The 12333-nt window shown below is 44.0% G+C and overlaps 1 pseudogene; it reads right to left on the reverse strand.

Annotated features, from left to right (window-relative positions):
- Positions 1-8711: 8711 nt before the first annotated feature.
- On the reverse strand, positions 8712-9227 carry LOC103127249 (regulator of G-protein signaling 19-like; annotated as a pseudogene).
- Between the last annotated feature and the right edge of the window lie 3106 nt (positions 9228-12333).

Genomic DNA, 12333 nt, shown 5'->3' on the forward strand with positions numbered 1-12333 from the left:
ATTGGGGGGAAACTTTGGTGCTGTGGTGTCTTTCCCTTTCTCTATCTGAAAGTGTGGCAACGACCAAAAAACAAACAAACCCCCCCCCCAAATCTAAGTATGCTTATTACTTAAACCAAGCTATGCACTGATTCTATATACTTTCACATGTTTTTCATGTACAACTTGGGCTAATAATTTCATCATTTATTCAGTTACATAGTTTCTTTAAATCACTGCTTATTTACCCATCTGCCAGATGTTTAGTGAAATCCCTTTTGATGTAGTTTTTCATAAGAACATACCACCAGAATGTAAATTGGTCCAACCTCTGTGGAGAACAGTCTGGAGAACTCTCACAAGGCTAGAAATGGACCTACCCTATCATCCTGCAATTCCTCTCCTGGGGATATATCCTAAGGAACCCAACACATCCATCCAAAAAGATCTGTGTACACATATGTTCTTGGCAGCACAATTTGTAATAGCCAAAACCTGGAAGCAACCCAGGTGTCCAACAACAGATGAGTGGCTGAGCAAGTTGTGGTATATATACACAATGGAATACTACTCAGCTGTAAAAAATGGTGACTTCACTGTTTTCAGCCGATCTTGGATGGATCTTGAAAAATTCATGTTAAGTGAAATAAGTCAGAAACAGAAGGATGAATATGGGATGATCTCACTCTCAGGCAGAAGTTGAAAAACAAGATCAGAAAAGAAAACACAAGTAGAACCTGAAATGGATTTGGCATATTGCACCAAAGTAAAAGACTCTGGGGTGGGTGGGAGGGGAGAATACAAGTCCATGAAGGATGATAGAGAACCTGGGGGGGGGGGTTGTATTGTTATATGGGTAACTGGGGAATGTTATGCATGTGCAAACTATTGTATTTACTGTTGAATGTAAAGCATTAATTCCCCAATAAAGAAATTAAAAAAAACATACCACCAGATTATCTGTGATTAGATACATATCTACACACATCACACATTACATATACTTACTATATACACACTTTCTATATCTGCACATGTTTCTTCATTGTTAGTTATATGCTGTATATAATATAATATAATATATTCTTAATACATAATACATTGTGTGATTATGTAAGATATAGTTATGCTTTATAGTTGTATATATTTGACTGACATCATATAATAATAATGTACAGGGGGCTTGGTGGTGGCATACCTGGTTGAATGCACATGTTACAATGCGCAAGGACCCAGGTTCGAGCCCCAGGTTCTCACCTGCAGGGGGAAAGCTTTGCAAGTGGGAAAGCAGGGCTGCAGGTATCTCTCTGTCTCTCTCCCTTTGTCTTTGTCTCTCTCCTTATCTATCACCCTACCATCTCGATTTCTTGCTGTCTCTATCCAATAAATAAATAATAAAATTTTTTAAAAATAATATTAATGTATACTCTTGTTCCTTATTATTTTGACCTAAGCACTGCTCGGTTCAAACTGTTGATGGTGCCAGGAACTGAGCCTAGGACTGCTTGTGTGCAATTCTTATGCACTTCTATGCACATACCCTTATCCCCTATCTCCCATTTTCTTTTTTCTTTTTTTAATTTTTTAATATTTATTTCCTATTGTTGCCCCTGTTTTATTGTTGTAGCTATTAATGTTGTTACTGATGTTGTTGTTAGGACAGAGAGAAATGGAGAGAGGGGGGAAAGACAGAGGGGGTAGAGAAAGACACCTGCAGACCTGTTTCACTGCCTGTGGAGCAAATTCTCTGCAGGTGGAGAGCCAGGGGCTTGAACTGGGATCCTTATGCTGGTCCTTGGCCATGTGCGCTTAACCCGCTGCGCTACCGCTTGACTCCCCTCCCATTTTCTTAATGCAAATCCACATCACCTCTCCTATGCTGGATCTCCCCACGTCTTCTTTCTCTTAGTTTATACCTTCATTTTGGTGGAGCACATCCTAAAGCAGCTTCCTAAGAAAGGTTCCATGAAGTTACTTCTTATGGTTTGACAACTGGATTAATAAACTGGTCATAGATAAAATTCTTTTCTTGTGTGTGCAGGGGGCGGGAGGTGGTGCACCTGGTTGAGCATACATGTTACAATGCACAAGAACCCAGGTTCAAGCCCCTGGTCCCCCACCTGCAGGAGGAAAGTTTTGCGAGTGGTGAAGCAGGGCTGCAGGTGTCTCTCTCTTCCTCTCTACCTCTCCTTCCCCTTTCTATTTCTAAATGTCTCTCTCCAATAAATAATAAAGATAAAAAATTTAAAGTAACAAATTATATATATATATATATATATTACCAGACCACTGCTTAGCTCTGACTTGTAGTGTGGGGATTTAACCTGGGACTTTGGATCCTCAAGCATAAATATTATGCTGTCTTCCCTGTCCTATGTGTAGAATTCTATATTCGAAACCATTTTTGTTCAAAACAAAGGGGGGAATAATTTTCTATTGACTTCGAAGTTTCTGTGTTGCTTGGAGATGCCCATCTTCCTTTTAGTCCTTCATGTGTAGTCTCTCAGTATGTATTTGGGATTTTTTTTTCCCAGTGCAGTTTGTAATTTCACAATGCTGTTTCTTAGTACACATTTAAAAAAAACATTTATTCCCTTTTGTTACCCTTGTTGTTTTATTGTTGTAGTTCTTATAGTTGTTGTTATTGATGTCGTTGTTGGATAGGACAGAAAGAAATGGAGAGAGGAGGGGAAGACAGACACCTACAAACCTGCTTCATCGCTTGTGAAGTGACTCCCCTGCAGGTGGAGAGCCAGGGGATCAAACCAGGATCCTTATGCTGGTCCTTGCGCTTTGCGCCACATACGCTTAACCCACTGCGCTACAGCCCGACTCCTCTTAGTACACATCTTTTTCCATACATTGTATAGGGTGTCTGTGAGTCCTTTTAGCCATCATACCTTGAGTTCTGGGACACTACTATTTTACATTTTTTGAAATCTTCCTTTTCTGTTTTGTGGAAGTCCTAAAACACGGATTTGGATAACTCAAAACTTTTATTATTTTGTCCATTTCTTTTCCATTTTCCTGTTACCTTGAATTCACTTTCCAATTCTTTTATCAGCATTTTTGTCTTAGTCAATTTCCAGAAGCTCTTTTTTTATTCTCAGACTTCTGTTTTTTTTTAATTTTTCTTTTATCAGCATTTTTGTTTTAGTCAATTTCCAGAAGCTCTTTTTTTATTCTCAGACTTCTGTTTTTTTAAATTTTTCTTAATTTTAAGTTTTAGTTTTTATTGCCACCAGAGCTATCCCTGGGTCCTAGTGCCTTCATTACAAATCCAAGTGGCTATTTTTACTTCCCCCCTTTTTAAATATATTTTTTATTTTTAAATAGTCTTTATTCATTGGATAGAGACTGCCAGAAATCAAGAGAGTAAGGGGAGCTATAGAGAAAGAGAGAGACAGAGAGACATCTACAGCACTGCTTCACTACTCATGAATCTTTCTCCCTGCATGGGGACCAGGGGCTTGAACCCAGGTCCTTGTGCATTGTAATGGTGCACTTAACTAGGTGTGCTACCACCTGATCCCTAAAAAAATTTTTTAATTGGAATTAATGGTTTACAGTGAATACAGTTGTCTGACCAGACAGGTGACTTAGTGGGTACAGCACAGTAAATACAGTTGTCGATACATGTGTACAATTTTTTCAGTTTTCCGCAAAACACCCACACCAACCTAGGTCCTCCTTCACCATTATGCGCCAGGACCTGAAAGTGCCCCCCCCACCCCGAGTTCTTTGCTTTGGTGCAATACAAATCCTGCTTTGAAGTCTACTTTTAAATGTTTTTTTTTTACTTCTTTTTTTTTTAAGATTTTATTTATTCATGAAGACAGGAGGAGAGAGAAAGAACTAGCTATCACTGGGGTACATTTGCTGCCAGGGACTGAATTCAGGACCTTATGCTTGAGAATCCAATGCTTTATCTACTGCACCACCTCCTGGACCACATGACTTATTATTTTTTTCATCTATATTTGATAGGGTAGAAAGGGAGGGGAAGATAAAGAGGGAGAGGGAAAGAGACACCTTCGGCATTGCTTCACCACTGGTATGGTTCCCCCACCCCCACCCCACCAAGTATAATCTCCAGTTCCATCCACTTTATCCCAAAGGACACATCATCTTTTTTGCTACTGAATAATACTCTGTTGAATATATGTCCCATAACATTTTTTTAAATCCATTTATTTGACGAAGGGCATTTTGGATGTTTCTAGGTTTTTTGCTATTGTGAATAAAACCACTGTGAACATGGGGGTACATATATCCTTTCGAATCTGTGTTATATCTTTTGGGCATATGCCTAGTAGTTTTTAAAAACTCATTATTTATATATTTCCAGCAACCTAGTGTTCGGCCCTTTCACTTGATTTGTCCTTCTAACTTTTATTTATTTATTTTTATTTCTTTTCCCTTTTGTTCTCCTTGTTTTTTTTTGTTGGTGGTGGTGTTATTGTTATTGATATTGTCGTTGTTAGATAGGACAGAGAGAAATGGAGAGAGGAGGGGAAGACAGGGGGAGAGAAAGACAGACACATGAAGACCTGCTTCACTGCCTGTGAAACAACTCCCCTGCAAGGGGGGAGCTGGGGGCTCGAACCAGGATCCTTATACCGGTCCCTGTGCATCATGACAGGTGCGCTTAACCCAGTGCACTACCACCCAACTCCCTTATTTATTTACTTTTTTTTTTTTAAGATTCACTTACTAATGTTAGAGGTGGAAAGAAAAATAAGAAAACAGTGTTTCTCTGTCACATATGATGCCAGTGATTGAATTTTGGACCCCATAATCTCAAGTTCAGTGCTCTAGCTACTACACCAATTCTTGGATCATATCCTCCTTAATTTTGCTTATTTATGTTGTTACCTTATCTAGAAGAAGCTAAGAATCCTATAATACTTTCCTAGTGCTGCTAAAGTATCTCAGGCTGGTGGCTGGGGGGATGTGAGATTTATCCAACAGAATTATTCTCTCAAAACTATTGAAGTTAAAGGCCAAGATCAATCTGTCAGCAGGTTTGGATTCTTCTATTCTACTCTTCTAATTCTAAAAAAAAAAAAAAATTATTGGGATTATTAATGATTTACAGTAAATACAGTTTTTGATACATGTATGGAATTTCTTTAAAAATTTTTATTACTGCATAGAGAGAAATTAAGGGAATGGGGAGAGAGAGAGAGGAGAAGAGACAGAGAGATACCTGTAGCCTTGCTTCACCACTCGTGAAGCTTCTCCCCTGCTTGAACCAACCTGAGACCAGGGGCTTGAACCTGGGTCCTTGTGCATTGTAATGTGTATGTTTAGCCAGGTGTGCCACTATTCTTGGCTTGCAGATGGCTATCCTTTTGCTGGCTCTTTACTCAGTCACCCTGTGAGAATGTACCCCTCGGTGCACTAGTGTTAACTGCTCTTATGGAAATATCTGTTATGTTAGGCTAGGGCCCAAACTAATGGTCTCTTATTTTTATATCATGCTAAATACAGAAAACACAAAATTTGCTACTGGGTTTAACTCAACACGATTCCTTCAGTTTCCATCCTGGTGCATGGTGGTGAAAAGGAACCCAGGTCCTTGTGGATGGTGAAGTTTGTACCCTATTGAGTGAGCTCCTGGCTCCTCAAAAAGAAGTCTATTTTAAGTATGTTCCTAGGGGCCTATGACTTCAGTGATTTTCACCTGAGTAGTGTGGAGGTGGGCTAAAAATATTGTCTGGGAAGATGTAGTCAGGGTTGGGAATACATCTAGAAAGCCAGATTAGGGCAGAGATTAGCTCCCAAACTTGAAAAAAATATGTAAATATGATTAACTGTTTACCCCCTCAATCTGACCCAGGGTCCATGTCTATTCATATTTAACACAGGAGCCTGTGTAATCTCTGAGTCCCTGTCAGTCTGAGCTCAAAGTCCATGGTCACAGCTGGGAACATTCTAGACTGCACTCATTTCAGGACCAGTCTTTGAATGGCAGAGTAGGATAACCCCAAAATAAAATCTTTTTTTTTTTTTTTGATTTTTAAAAATTTTATTTATTTATTTTCCCTTTTGTTGTCCTTGTTGTCTTTTCACTATTGTTGTAGTTATTGATGTCATCATTGTTAGATAGGACAGAGAGAAATGGAGAGAGGAGGGGAAGACAGAGAAGGTGAGAGAAAGATAGACACCTGCAGACCTGCTTCACTGCCTGTGAAGCAACTCCCCTGCAGGTGGGGAGCTGGGGGCTTGAACCGGGATCCTTTCAGTCCTTGTGCTTTGTGTCACATGCACTTAACCCACTGCACTACCGCCTGACTCCCAAAATAAAATCTTTTAATTTCACTGTGGTTTGTATGCCTTCATGAAAACCCCACCACATTGCACTAAGACAGGGAAAACAATGGAGGCTGAGTCTCACTGTCCTTTGAGGGAAATTTCCTTGTTCCCCCTAAGTGGCCTCTCCCCCAGGACCTCCTGAGAGCTCACTTCTCTCTCCTTTGTCTCTGCAGAGAACTGCCAGGACCCATGAGCTGGTGGTGTGCACCAAGGCTGTGGTGTGCAGATTACTCCCTCTGGCACACAGCTCACCTCTGAAGATATCCATCAGTACCAGGGACACATTGAGGACATTGCACTGTGCCCTGTCACCCAAGTAGTGGTGGCATGCATTCTAACTGTGTCCCAAAGGGCTTCATGCTCTTGGCCCATAGGCTCTCCACGGTCCTCACATGCAAGAAGGGGATGTTCCTGTTCATAGACAAGCTGACTGCAGCTGTGTAGGCCATGAGAGGGAGCAGCCTGGTCACCCAATGCAGCCAGTGATATCCTTCACTGCCAGTGACACCCATTCCACCGTCAGCCTGAGAGAGGGGACAGTTAAGCTGCTGGTCATCAAGAACCACCACCACTACCACCAAAACCTGCTTGGGTGAGTGGACAAGCACTGGACATGAGCCTGCACTCTGAAGGGCTCAAGGGCAAGTAAGGTAGCACAGCTATGGTTCACCGCCTTCCCTGAAGACACCAGGGAGGAGGGCAAGTGCAAGTAGAACATCCCTGCAAGTGACCAGAGCAAAAGCCTCATGCTGCCGAAGGCCGGGGAGACCATGGGAAGTGGACAAGTCTGAGGAGATTCCCAGGCCAGCTGTCAACCATGGCCAAGCTGAAGACAGAGATTTTGGCCTCCAGGTTAGAGGGACAAGGGGCCTCCATGCTGTACAGGGTGGTTCTGGGTCACAGGGCCTGGCCTGGTCAGTCATGCTATCTAGTTTAAGTCCTCTAATTGTTGTTTCTCGATCTATGCCTCATGGAACCCTGTGTTGCTGAAGAGGTTCTCAGAAACTGGGCAAGAAAATGGTGGGCTCTGGGTTTTGGAACCTCCCTTCAAGCAGTGCAATATTTCTTTGGTCTGTTCAGATGTGCTGGTGTTTAATGTCTGTTCAAATATGCTGGTGTTTTGTTTTTTTTTTGTAAACAAAAAAGATGGGCTGGTCTGCTGATAAGATGCATAGGACAGCTAGCAGCTAAGAGAAAAATGTAATGCCATTGTGGCCACTCTCCCAGGAAGGCATGGAGTATTCAGCACTGTGGGGACATGGGAAGAGGGTAGAGGCTCCCAGCTGCTCAAGGCTGTGGCCCAGATTCTGCATAGAGCCCAGAGGACTGGACTTGGTGCTGAGTCAAGAATTATTCAGAGTGGGGTGTAGAGCCTACTGAGTTTGGGGTTCAGCAGAGTGCCAGCCCCTAAGTAATGTGTCCAGAGTTGACTGATATTGGGTGCCACATTGGATACTGAGGCATCTTCTAGCGATTGTATAGGAGTAGGGGCTTCAGAACAGCAAGAAGGGGGCCCAAGGTCTGGGTCCCTGGGATCTATAGAGGTAAGTGCTCCTTCCTTATCTTGTCACTAATACAATTCTAATCCATTTGGTTCTGATTTTCAATAACTAATTGACAGCTATTTGATTAAAAAAAAAAAGGTGGTAGTTGCCGTTGGTTGACATGATGTCTGTCTGTCACAATATCTGAGGTTTTACCTTTTTTTTCTTGGTATCAGTGTTTTTTACTTAAGTTTCATGCCTGCATGATTCCACCATTCCCAGTGGAGTGTGATATATGTAAGAGAGGAAGAGGTTAGATAGGAAAGGGGAGAGAAACACAGCACTGTTCCATGTGATGGCTCAAACCCAGGTTCTTGCATATGGTAAAGTGTTTGCTCTTGTGGTCTGGAGATGGCTAAAATGGATAAAATGTTAGACTCTTAAGCATGAGGTAATTTTTTTTCCCCTTTCTTTTTTTTTGGGGGGGTGGAGGTGGTAGGAGGGCTAAAACACTGTCAGGGCTTGTGTCCTGGCCTAAGGTGAATGAACCTCTAACAAAGGTGTTCCGATCTCCTTGAGGCCTGGTTCTGGGTCTGATTGACTCTGGGTTGCAGACAGCCTAAGTTGGAAGGTCCCCTCTAAGCAGAGAGCTTGACAGTAGTAGGCTTCCTCCTCCACTAAAGGCATTTCTCAAAGCCCCCAGCCACTAGGGGGAGGTTGATCCAGAGTGAGGCTTGTGGGTCTGTCTCACCTCCGGGGAAGGTCTGTCCTCATGCCCAGGAAGCCCCCCGGGAGCACTGGGCCTGCTTGCTCTAGGTCTCCAGGGACTTGGCAGGACCTCTGGCACTGTGTCCCCAGGGCGGGGCGGTGCCTTAGGCAGCCTGTACCCGTGCTCCTCCTCCTGGGATCTTGGGCTCTGTAGCGGTCAGCCTAGGCCTCATTGGAGGACTGCACCCCCCCCTCCAGTAGCAGGGTGCGGTAGGTGGGGGAACTGAGGAAGTGGGGGGTATTAGTCCTGGTGCATGAGCATGTAGATCTGCAGCTGCGCGTCGTCAAAGGTGTGCACCGACGGCTCCTGCATTTTCTTGTTGATGCTCTCCCGAGTCCAGGCTCACCACCTTGGGGGACAGGATGGACACGTAGTCCTCCGTAGATGAGTCACGCCTTTTCCTCCACCACGTGCTGGTTGGCCTCGGCCTTGAGCTCTTGGCAGGCCAGCCAGAAGAGCATGTTCTCCTCGCTGTACTCCGTACGCACGAATTTGCAGAAGGCGCTGCAGCCAGCTGGGCTGTGCATCAGTTTGTGGAAGGATTGCGCCCATTTCTGCACCTTCTCAGGGCTCGGTGGGGCGCTTGCCTCGCAGCTGGGCAGGGGCTGCAGCTTACTCTCCCAGAAGGCCCGCCAAGCTCGCCGCTCTTCATTCCAGGAGCAGCTGCCCCAGTAGCATCAGCGGAGGCAGCAGGGATTGCGGCTGAGGGTAGCTGGGGTGGGCGGGCTGCATCACTGGATATGGAGGGGAGCTGATCCTACTCCGGCCCTATGTGCGGCAGCGCTCCTGAGCCGCCCCAAGCATGAGGTAATCGAGTTCTAACCCTGGCACCACATATGCCAGAGTGATCCTCTGTTTTTCTCTTTCAATAAACGAATAAATAAAAAAATTTCCACTGTGAAACTTCCCCCCTGCAGGGGGAACCAAGGTCCTTGGGTATTATAACATATACTTACTCTCTACCAGGTGTGCTACCACCCAGGTCCATAAAGCCTTTAAGTGAATATACTACTAGAGTTATCTCCCAGCCTTAGGTTTTCTTTTGTATTTTTATTATTATATCTATTATTTGAGTTATCACTGGTATTGCCTATGCTTTAGGGGGTACAAGTTGAGAGTTTTCAATGTATGATAACTCACCATGTTTTTAATTTACATTTCCCTAATAAGTGACAGTAAGCATTTTTTTTTTTACTAGTGATTTTATAATTGACAAGATTGTGGTGTAAGAGGGATACAATTCCATACAATTCCCACCACTAGAGTTCAAAAGTTATTTATGTCCTCCCCTCCATTGGAAGTTTCCCTATTATTATTCTGGGAGTATGGACCAAAGATCTTTATGGGTGGAAGGTCTGGCTTCTGCGATTGCTTCTCCGCTGGACATGGGCATTGACAGGCTGATCCACATCCTAGCCTGTTTCCATCTTTCTCTAGTAGGATAGGGTTCTAGAGAGGTGGGGTTCCAGGACACAGTGGTGAGGTTGTCTGCCCAGGGAAGTCAGGTTGGAGTCAAGGAAGCATCTGCAACTTGGTGCCTGAAAAGCATGAAGATATAAAGCAGAAAATTGTGTTTAATAATCAGGAACCTGGGAGTCGGCGGTAGCACAGCGGGTTAAGCGCACGTGGCGCAAAGCGTAAGGATCCCGCATAAGGATCCCGGTTTGAGCCCCAGGCTCCCCACCTGCAGGGGAGTCGCTTCACAGGCCGTGAAGCAGGTCTGCAGGTGTCTGTTTTTCTCTCCCCCTCTCTGTCTTCCCTTCCTCTCTCCATTTCACTCTGTCCTATCCAACAACGAACAACATCAACAATAACTACAACAACAAAAGGGAATAAATAAATAAATAAATAATCAGGGGGAGCCGGGCTGTAGCGCAGCGGGTTAAGCGCAGGTGGCGCTAAGCGCAAGGACCGGCATGACGATCCCGGTTCGAGCCCCCGGCTCCCCACCTGCAGGGGAGTCGCCTCACAGGCGGTGAAGCAGATCTGCAGGTGTCTGTCTTTCTCTCCTCCTCTCTGTCTTCCCCTCCTCTCTACATTTCTCTCTGTCCTATCCAACAACGACGACATCAACTACAACAACAACAACAACAAAAAGACAACAAGGGCAACAAAAGGGAAGATAAATAAATAAAATTACAAAAATAATAATAATAATAATAATAATCAGGAACCTAAAGGTAAAATTAAAGCAGCTGAAATTTGGGATCTTCATGTTGGAAGGAGCTAGGAAGTCTGGTTTAGGTATATTGCAAGGGGGCCCATGACTTAACTAATGTTTGACTGAGCCCAACAGCTAACATGCAGATGGACTAAAGGTATTGTCTGGGGAGATGGCGTCAGAGTTGAGGATAGGACTAGAAAGCTGGATAAGGGCAGAGAGTAGCTCTTAAATATGGGGAAAGTATAGAAATACCATTAACTATGGGGTCAGGTGGTGGCACACCTGGTTGAGCACATGTTACAATGCACATGAACCCAGGTTTGAGCCCTCAGTCTCCACCTGCAGGAGGAAGCTTTGCAAGTGGTGAAGCAGTGCTGCAGGTATCTCTGTCACTCTTATTCACTACCCCTTCCCTCTTGATTTCTGTCTGTCTCTATCCAGTAAATAAAGATAATAAAAAAAAGTTTAAAAAAGAAGAAATACCATTAACTGCAAACCCCATCGATCTGATGTAGGGCCCATGTCAATTTGTATTTAGCACAGGAGCTTGTGTAACCCCTGCATCCCTTTCAGTTTGAGTTTGCTTTCCAGAGTCATAGCTGGGAACATTCTAGGCTGCACTCATTTCAGGACCAGTCTTCCTCTAGTGGCAGTGTATGTTGACCCAGCCTCCCTCTGGAGAGGGGGGCAATTTCTACCACTGTTGTTCTACATTAAGGTCAAGGTCCTGTAGAGGCCCACAAGAGGGTTCATTATGTTGTTCCTGATGGGATGACCAGTGATGGTGGAAAGAAGGATCTATTAGAAATCTAGCCCTGGGGGTCGGGCGGTAGTGCAGCAGGTTAAGCGTATGTGGCACAAAGCGCAAGGACCAGCGTAAGGATCCCGGTTCAAGCCCCCGGCTTCCCACCTGCAGGGGAGTCGCTTCACAGGCGGTGAAGCAGGTCTGCAGGTGTCTATCTTTCTCGCCCCCTTTTTGTCTTCCCCTCCTCTCTTCATATCTCTGTCCTATCCAACAACGAACGACATCAACAATAATAACCACAACAAGGCTACAACAACAAGGGCAACAAAAGGGGGAAAAAATGGCCTCCAGGAGCAGTGAATTCATGGTGCAGGCACCAAGCCCCAGCAATTACCCTAGAGGCAAAAAAAAAAAAAAAAAAAAGAAAAAGAAAGAAATCTAGGCCTATCATATCTATATGGGAATCCAAGGATTCCCTGACTAGGGCCCGGATGATGGGGTGACCAAAAGGGCCATCATTAAAGTATGCCAGACTCTTGCCCTTATCCAGCTTTTGTAGTTCTTACTTTATTTGACACAGTTGGAGTGATAGAGGGAAGTGGTGAAATAGGGAGTAGTGAGGAGGGTATCTAGTTCTGAGTAGAAACTACTTGATTAAGTGCCTTATGGTGTCTTTTTTTTAGGTCTTCCTACTTGTTTGCTGCACTTACTGAGTCACTGTAGACTATTGTGCATTTTTACTTTAAGGTATATATTTCCCCCTAACTTAATGGATACATGTGCATATATGCCCTATCTTATGAGCCCTGATGTATATCTAGGTTCTGTAACTTTGTTAGGAAGTGTGCCACTCGAAATGAGACTGAGAGTCTTA

This window comes from Erinaceus europaeus, chromosome 2 (genome assembly GCF_950295315.1).
Source record: "Erinaceus europaeus chromosome 2, mEriEur2.1, whole genome shotgun sequence".
Lineage (NCBI taxonomy): Eukaryota > Metazoa > Chordata > Mammalia > Eulipotyphla > Erinaceidae > Erinaceus > Erinaceus europaeus.